The following is an 8,102-nucleotide window of genomic DNA, read 5'->3' as shown; positions in this document are numbered from 1 at the left end:
TCTGGGTCTGGAATGCAGTTAGAGGTCTGCCGGGGAAGTCCATGGCGCTCACCGATGAGGGCGTTTTTATCCACTCTAGGGGAAAGATGTTGGGGCAAGCATTTCGGAAAGGTCCCTCTTGCCCCGTGTTAATTACAACGGAAATAGATGATCTTCCTTCAGTTTTATTTCCCTAATGCAAGAATGGGGAAATAGAATATAATTTATTTCTGTCGACAGTAGGATAAATAAGCACACTAAGAATTGACTGGGGGCGGGGAGAGGATCACTCTTCTACAGCATCAGATAGAGACTTTAGAATTCGCTCTGGGACAAGGAGGTGACCTTGTTTGTCAAGTGCTTTCATCCAAGCTCCACCCCTCTTCTTTTCTGACCTGGGATGTAAAGAAAAAGATTGAAAGAGGCCAGTTTAGGGGGCACAGCTGCTAGAGATTTGCCTAGTCAGCTTAAACTAACCTCTTGATTTCATGCCATTTGCCATCCTTTTATTTCTTTTTCAACCCTCCATAGCATCAGCTGCTGTGAAGATATACCCTTAGATATTAACTGTTTGTTAAGATGCTAAACATATTTTAGCTTTCTTAAAGGGTGACTATGATGGCTGTGCTACTAACCCATAGTTTAAGTCTGTAAATTGAGAGAAGATGTCAAGTGGGAATGAATAGAAGATAATCAACTGCACAAAAAGTAAAGAGACCAATTTATTAGTCCCAAATAAGCAGGCTAGTAACTATTTACAAGCCTGTCTTAACAGGAGCTGGGAGAACCTGAGTCCTTACTTATGCAGACAAGGCTTAAAATCAAGCTGGGAAGTCCTGCAGGATTAGTGTCATGAGACTCACTGTAGTAGTAAAAGAGGAAGTATACTCTGACTCATGTTTGAGATATTTGTTGAGGAGGAGGAAAAATGTGTCTATGATTAAAATACTTTCCATGTGCCAGGCACATGTGAATCATTTTACATATATGCTTTTACGTAGCCCTCATGTGACTCCCATGAGCTAGGTATTATTGTCCACATTTTACAGATCATGAAAACGGAGGCTCATCGGAGATACCTTTTCCCAAAGCCACACAGTTAGTAAGTGGCAAACCAGATTTCAAGTAGAGATCTCTTTGGATTTCAAATGTGCTCTTAACGAGCCAGGACATGTACTATTTTACATAAACCATACCATTTTGATTCTTCTAAGAATCTTATTAAGGGAATATGGCTTGTGTTAAACCCATTTGACAGAGAATAAACTGAGTCCTTAGACTATGGTTTTCAAATAGGAATGCAGCCCACTCCTAGAGACTGATTCTTTCAGCCAGCCTGGGGTGGGGCCCAGATCTGTAGCAGGTGATTCTGAATCTGGTATTCTAGAAGTATCTTTTTGAGAAACACTGCCATAGAGGTTGGTAACTTGCTCGAGGTCATTAAGATTGGGCCTAAGTGGTAGCAGATCCCTATTCTCCTTTCTTCTCCATCAAGGTCTCCTTGGGAGGTGATGTCTTCTTTATTAATCCTCAGTTAGAACCCAGAGGCTAGGATGGGGTGGGGAAACAAGGCAGTAGCTCTGGCAACAGGATGTGCCTCTCCTTGCCCTCCCAGAAGCCACCAGCCTAGGCTTCATGGAAGCCAGTATCCTGAAGTTCCTTAAGATCACACATATCCAGCCCACCTGGAGGAGCAGACTCAGGCACTCCAAGGAACCATGGCTGCCTTACTACTGGGACTCAGCAACATGTTACAAAGGAAATACTGAACAGAGAGGAATGAAGCACAGACATGAACTTGTCTTTCTCTACAAGGCTGCGGCTTGGAAGAGGGTGGGAATCATGGTCAAAGAGGACGAATGTCTGAACACCACTGACACATACAATTTAACAGAAACTCTAAATCAGGGGCTGTAGAAATGTGCATCTGACCTGGTCCATCCTGAAAGGTTTTTAATTTCCTTATAGGTGTATGTGGGGCCTGAACTGCACTCAGAGCTATATGCATGGAAGCAGGTGGGCTCTGGTCGCACTGGGCACCAATAACGTGTTGGTTGATGGCCCTTTTTTTCTCCTGTCACACTAAATTCCGTGAACATTTTAACAGATACCTTCCTGGAGCAAGTCTCTATTGATCTCTGTTTTTAGGCCCATGCACGTGTTTATCACCAAGATTAAACCAAATCACTCTCTTAACCCTTGAAAAATGTGAAAACAGACAGTAGGAGAGTCCTACCTGCCAAGTCATTCCTGTGAAGTTATGGCAGAAACTAAAATATTTTGACCCATAATCTAGCTTGGCATTTCAGGGCTGTTTTCATCTGTTTAGGCCGCTGTAACAAAGTACTGCGGACTGGATAGCTTATAAACAACAGAAATTTATTTCTCACAGTTCTGAAGGCTGAGAATTTCAAGAGCAAGCTGCCAGCATGATCAGGTGAGGGGCCTCTTCCTCGTTCATAACTGGCAGCTTTTTGCTGTGTCCTCCCATGGTGGAAGGGGCTAGGGATCTTTCCGGAGCCTCTTTTATAAGGTACTAATCCCATTCATGAGGGTTCTACCTCCCAAATGCCCCACCTACTAATACCATCACCTTTGGAGTTTAGGATTTCAACGTATGAATTTTGGAGGGACATAAACATTCAGATCAGAGAACTGTCCTGTGATATATCGTATGTTTGCATTATGCATGAAATAATTCAACATATGTAGTTTTAATAGCACATTATTAACCCTAAACGGAGTTATCTGCCTTGCCTTTTGGATGACACACATCCTGTACTTATCTGGCTAGCCCAGCTGCAGAAATGTTTTTAATATAATGAAAAGGCCAGATTTGTCAGCACTCTCCCATTATTACATTTTATGGTGTGAATTTATTCGATAGTAGAGCCATTCCACTGCAATAAGACACTTGAAGAAGGGGTTGATGTCGTTTCCAACTCTTTTTTTTCTTACCCAGGAAGACAATAAATATCTTATAGAATTTTTTAAAAAGCTGACTATAAGCAGGAAGCAGTAAGAATTGAAAGGATTTTGTATATGCCTAAAGTGTTAGATGCAGGACCCAGTGGACATTCTGGAATTTCAGAGGCTCCAGCAAAGCCCTCTGTCCCTCAGAATAACTTCCCTGACACCCTGATAATACTTTAAATTCTACTAATGGCGATTTGTTTTTTTGGACATTTTTTTAAACTCAAGTAACCATTTATCAGTTAGGTTGGATTAGTTTATCAGATTTTCCCCAAAATTATATATTTTGATTAGTTTGAAGGTGTAAAAAGTGTGAAAATGTCAAATATCTGGGGTTAGAGAAAAAATGGCACAATCCACAGGGGGAAAGAGGGCGAAAGAAAAGGGCCGTAGAAGAAGAAGAACCACTACGATTTCACCAAGGGTTAGCCCTGCCCAGCACTAGGTAGGGTACTGTGAGGGTTCAAACATGGTGCCAGTAAGGCCCCTTATATTCTACTTCAGGAGACAAGATTAACATTATTGTTACAGAGGACTAGATGATCAAGAGGATGCAGTCAAGACTAACTTGTGTGATTCAGAATAAAAACGATATAGGGGTACAGAGAAGACAAACCCTCTTCTTTATGTTGAAGGTCCAGGGCAGACAGTTGTGAAACTTTTGTGGTGTCAACAGAACACGTGTGATACTTGAAACACCAAAATCCAAAACTAAACAGTTTCTGGATTCTACATTTCTTCTTACAGAAATCTCCAAAGAAAGGAATCTTCTTGCTGGGGTATAGAAAGAAATGAGAAAGAAACATGGAGTAGAGTAATATATAAGCGAAGTGTCAACATTTGCAATCACTGCACCTGCCATCAAGAACCAAAAAAGGCAGAGACTCAGCAGCTCCTTCTTGCTTCCAGCCCTGGCTCTCATCTTTTAGTGACAACCTCTATTGCCCTGGTTGTACTTAGTAATGTATGGCCCAGATAGTATTTAGTGCTCAGGAGTTATTCTTCTCCCTTCTTCTTAAGGAAGGGAAATGCTAATCTCATTGGTCAGATTTTAGGAAGCTGATAGGGCCACATTGGCTAGAAGAAGAGATTGTGCCATAAAAGGTCACTGGAGGGTGACTGGACATTGCTCTATCTTTTATAACTAGGAATATAGTAAGATTCGGCATTGGCATATGGGCATTGGCAAAAGAACTGAGCAGGGAGGTTCTTGGCCTCCTTTCTTTTCCAAAGATAATCTTGTGTTATAACTCAAGGTTCAGCTCTAGTTCTTCCTCCTTCAAAATGACTATTTTAGTCCTTGGCAATTTTACCCTTCTCTGATCTTTTCCCGCACCTGGACTCTCTACCACTTGCTTTATCATTTACATACTGCTTTGCTTGCTATAATTTCCTATGCTTTCAGTGTATCTTAAACTGCCAACTAGAGTACAAGTATCTCAGTGGCTGATGACTTTCTCCTGGAGAGCAAAGAACAGACCATAGCTATCTGTTATAAGCATAAGCTTTGTATTGGTCTTTGATCATTTAACATGGTTAGATCTTGTCTTCCTGATCCTTGAGGTTATCTTACATTTGGCATTTGCTACAGCACATAGTGAAGAGGTGGGCACATAAAAGATGGTCAATAAATGCCTCCTGACATTTTGAATTATGCAAGATACATATCCTAACATTTTCATGTACCTATATGGCCCTCAGTGGAGTAAGCTGGACTTGATGAAAATTTTTGGGATTCCAGAAAATTTTTGCAATATTATAATCAGAGGAGAAATCTTTCAATGGCAGTGAGGGGCTTGGTGTGTGTTGAACACAGCAGTGACCTAAGTCCTATGAGGCTCTTCCTAATAGCTTGGTGTCTTGGGCATGGGCTCTATAATTTTAATAAGTGTCGATATTAGTTAACTCTGTTCGCATAACATGTAACATTCTCTGAAATGTTCTTGGAATCTGATTTTTAGCATTGTATATTATCTAGGTATTTCGTGGTTTCCTCCTCTATCCCCACCCAATTAATTCACACTTCAGGGGCATTTCTAATAATGATCTCTTTTAAGGTACCCTTACAGTGCCAGGGTACTTTTAACACAGGTGTGGCCATGTAATTTGCTTTGGCCAATAACATATTTGGAAATATGAGCAAAGATCATTTCTGTCTGGAAGCTTTAGGAGCCATCATGCACTTCACCACGATATCCTTTCCCTTTGCCTTGACACTGGAAATATTTTGGAACTCCTTCATCAGTTTGGGTTGAAAACAACATGGAGCTGCCTTGCAACTGGTATGTTTCATGACTGAGAAACAAACTTCCACTAGCTACCCAGACACTAGTAACCAAAGATCATTTTAAAAAATAACTTTGTTGCGGTATCATGCACATACCATGAAATTCACCCATTTTAAGCATTTAATTCAATGAGTTTTAGTATGCTAACAGTGTTGTACACCCATCACCATGATCTGGTTTTAAAACTTTTCCATAATTACCCAAAGATCCCTTTGTTCATTTACAATTATTCAGCATTCTCAGCCCCAGGCAATTACTAGTCTACTTTCTTCGTCTGTAAGTTTGCCTTTTCTGGACATTTCATATAAAGGGAATCATATAATATGTGGTGTTTTCTATCTGGCTTTGTTCATTTAGCATAATGTTTTTGAGGTTCATCCATGTTGCCAGGATCATTTAAAATAAAAGTCTAAATTTGAGATTTATTGGACAACATAAGTTGCGTGAATTCAGGCCATAACCTTGTGTGAGGGCCAGCTTGTAGAAACAGATTCCAATGGAAGGCTTTTTTCCCCAACCAATGCTAAGGTTGAGATAGACAAGTTTCCTTGTTGACTGTTTCTATGTCACAGATTTATTCATCAATTTCCTCTTTACAGAATGTGTAGCTCTTTATGATACCACCTTTATGTCTGGACTCCTTATTTAGACTTCCTACATTATAGCGGATGCTGCTGTCAAAGTGGAGACTCAGGATATTCAGGTTTCAGAACAGACCCTCAGGGCAAGGCCAGCCTCGTCACTCATTTAGCCTCCAGAATTCTTGTTTTCACTTTTTCTTTGCTATCTATGTGTTTCTTACAATTGTGCCAATTTAATAGTGCATTAAAAACATACTTTAAACATTTTATCTAGTATTTTAGATGTTTTCATGGAAAGGGACCCTCAGGATATTTTGTCTGTAATACTGCCATAAATAGAAGGATGGCAAGTGTTGCTTAGAAGAGTCTTTTGTTCACCTGTTTAGATATTAGATAGATAAATAGTGAGGAACATTATTCACATTCTGAGCAGAAGGCCATCCCAGTACCTGCCTGCTATTTCCTCCCCATCCTCACTTAGCTACGCAGTCTATTCAGAAGTCCCATTCATGGGTCCATTTCTTTCAGCAGTAGTCTGCAGTCACACCTGCAAATGACTTCCCCATACACCTTGGCTAACCCTTTGCACTTCCGATGGGTCAATAAAAAAGAGTAATTTCTTAGAATGCATTAAGAATTGCCAAGGTGTCTAACCAGCTTAATGCATGTCAATATTTGTGGTTGAGGTGGGAAGTTCAGGGATTACAGATGAGGCCCAGAGAGGTGAGGCCCAGAGAGGTGAGGTGACTTGCCCAATTTCACAGAAAACTGGAACTTGAGCCCAGACCCAAAGACTATCTAAGACAATGCTTTTTCTGCCATCTATTCAGCCCTTTGTTGGTGACTAACAAAAATGGAGTGGGAGGGGTAGCATTGGTACATTCACTGATTTAAGAAGTAAAGTTTTTGGTGAGTCCGTGAATTTTCTTTATCTTTGATTTCTCAATTTCCATTACCCCTTGTTATGTGAGAGTAGCAGTTGAGAAAAACAAACAAATGAAAAATGGCTGCTCAATACTTTCGCTTTTAAACAATATAAATCATTCTGAAGGGAAATTTTTGGCTCCTCAGCATGTTAGAGCTGCCCTGCTAGTTTGACCCTTTAACTAGAGGAGAGGGAGGGAGCCCAGAGTTTTAATCCCAGTCCATCAAGTCATCTTCGATGAGTTTCTTGCCCAATTTTGAGGGAAAGATAATGTTATTAATGTCCTTTTCAGCAATTTGAGAAAACAGACAAGCATGGCTTAGAGGGAAATCCTTGGTGATTGAAAATATCATTAGAAACAAGCTCCTGGTGTTCACTCTGTCATTTCCAAGTGTTCTGATGAGTTTCATTTGATCACTGCACTGTACGGAGTTGGCTGAAGCCCACGACAGTGTGTGTGTGTGTGTTGGCGATGGAGGAGAAAGAGGCAGGCAGGTGTCATTTAGTCACCTGCATTTGAAACTGAGACAAGCCCCAGACAGAAGCTGCAGATTTTCTTCTGGTGCAGTTAGCAGTCACTGCCTCCAAATCGCCTTAAGCTGTGTTTGCACAGTGCCAAAATGATGCACTGAAGAGCAACAAAAACCAGCCAGGATGGTCAGCTGAGTCATGGAGACAAACAATCACAACAGCAGGAAAAATCACAACCACAAAATCAGCTGTTGGACCAAATTCAATAGTTAAAAAAAAGGGGGGAAAAATAAATGTAGTGAAAATTCTGTTTTATTTCCGTTTATTATTTTTTAAGGGATACTTTTAGGGAAAATCAGATTCTCTGTTGTTAAAAAGGATGCCTGCATAGGTTAAAAAAATCCAAAGTAATATCCAAATCTCTTTCTTCATCCTAAAGAAAGGCTCCTTAGGGTCTCATTTGCATGTAGGTAGATTCAAAATAGCTGGAGTTGTGCACATCTAATTGGATGGAATTTGAGTCCTTCCCTGAAGCTGTAAAAGAAAAAGCAGGGCCCAGAAACATGATGAAGTGTTCTTCGGGAGACAAAAATTTGAAACTGCTGCTCTGAGCGCTCGCAGGAGATTCCAGCAGCAGCTTTCAAGGCCACACCACCCAGGCAGTGCCGAATTGGCACTTTTTTGTGTCTTATAGATATAAGAAATGCACAAATAAACATAAGTGCAGCAGTAAAAATCACAATGAATAATTTCGGCCGTTGCCAAATCTCGAGATGTGATTTTATTTGCACTTGTCTCCCTTGGAAATAGTAGGACAAAAAGCAAGAGGTAGGAAGGCACCCAGTTAGATCCCCAGGTTGTCACTAATGCTGTAGATGCCCTGCC

The sequence above is a fragment of the Pteropus alecto genome, unplaced genomic scaffold (genome assembly GCF_000325575.1).
Source record: "Pteropus alecto unplaced genomic scaffold, ASM32557v1 scaffold146, whole genome shotgun sequence".
NCBI classification, from domain to species: Eukaryota; Metazoa; Chordata; class Mammalia; order Chiroptera; family Pteropodidae; genus Pteropus; species Pteropus alecto.
The sequence above is the reverse complement of the archived record's forward strand: the minus strand, read 5'-3'. Positions refer to the sequence as shown.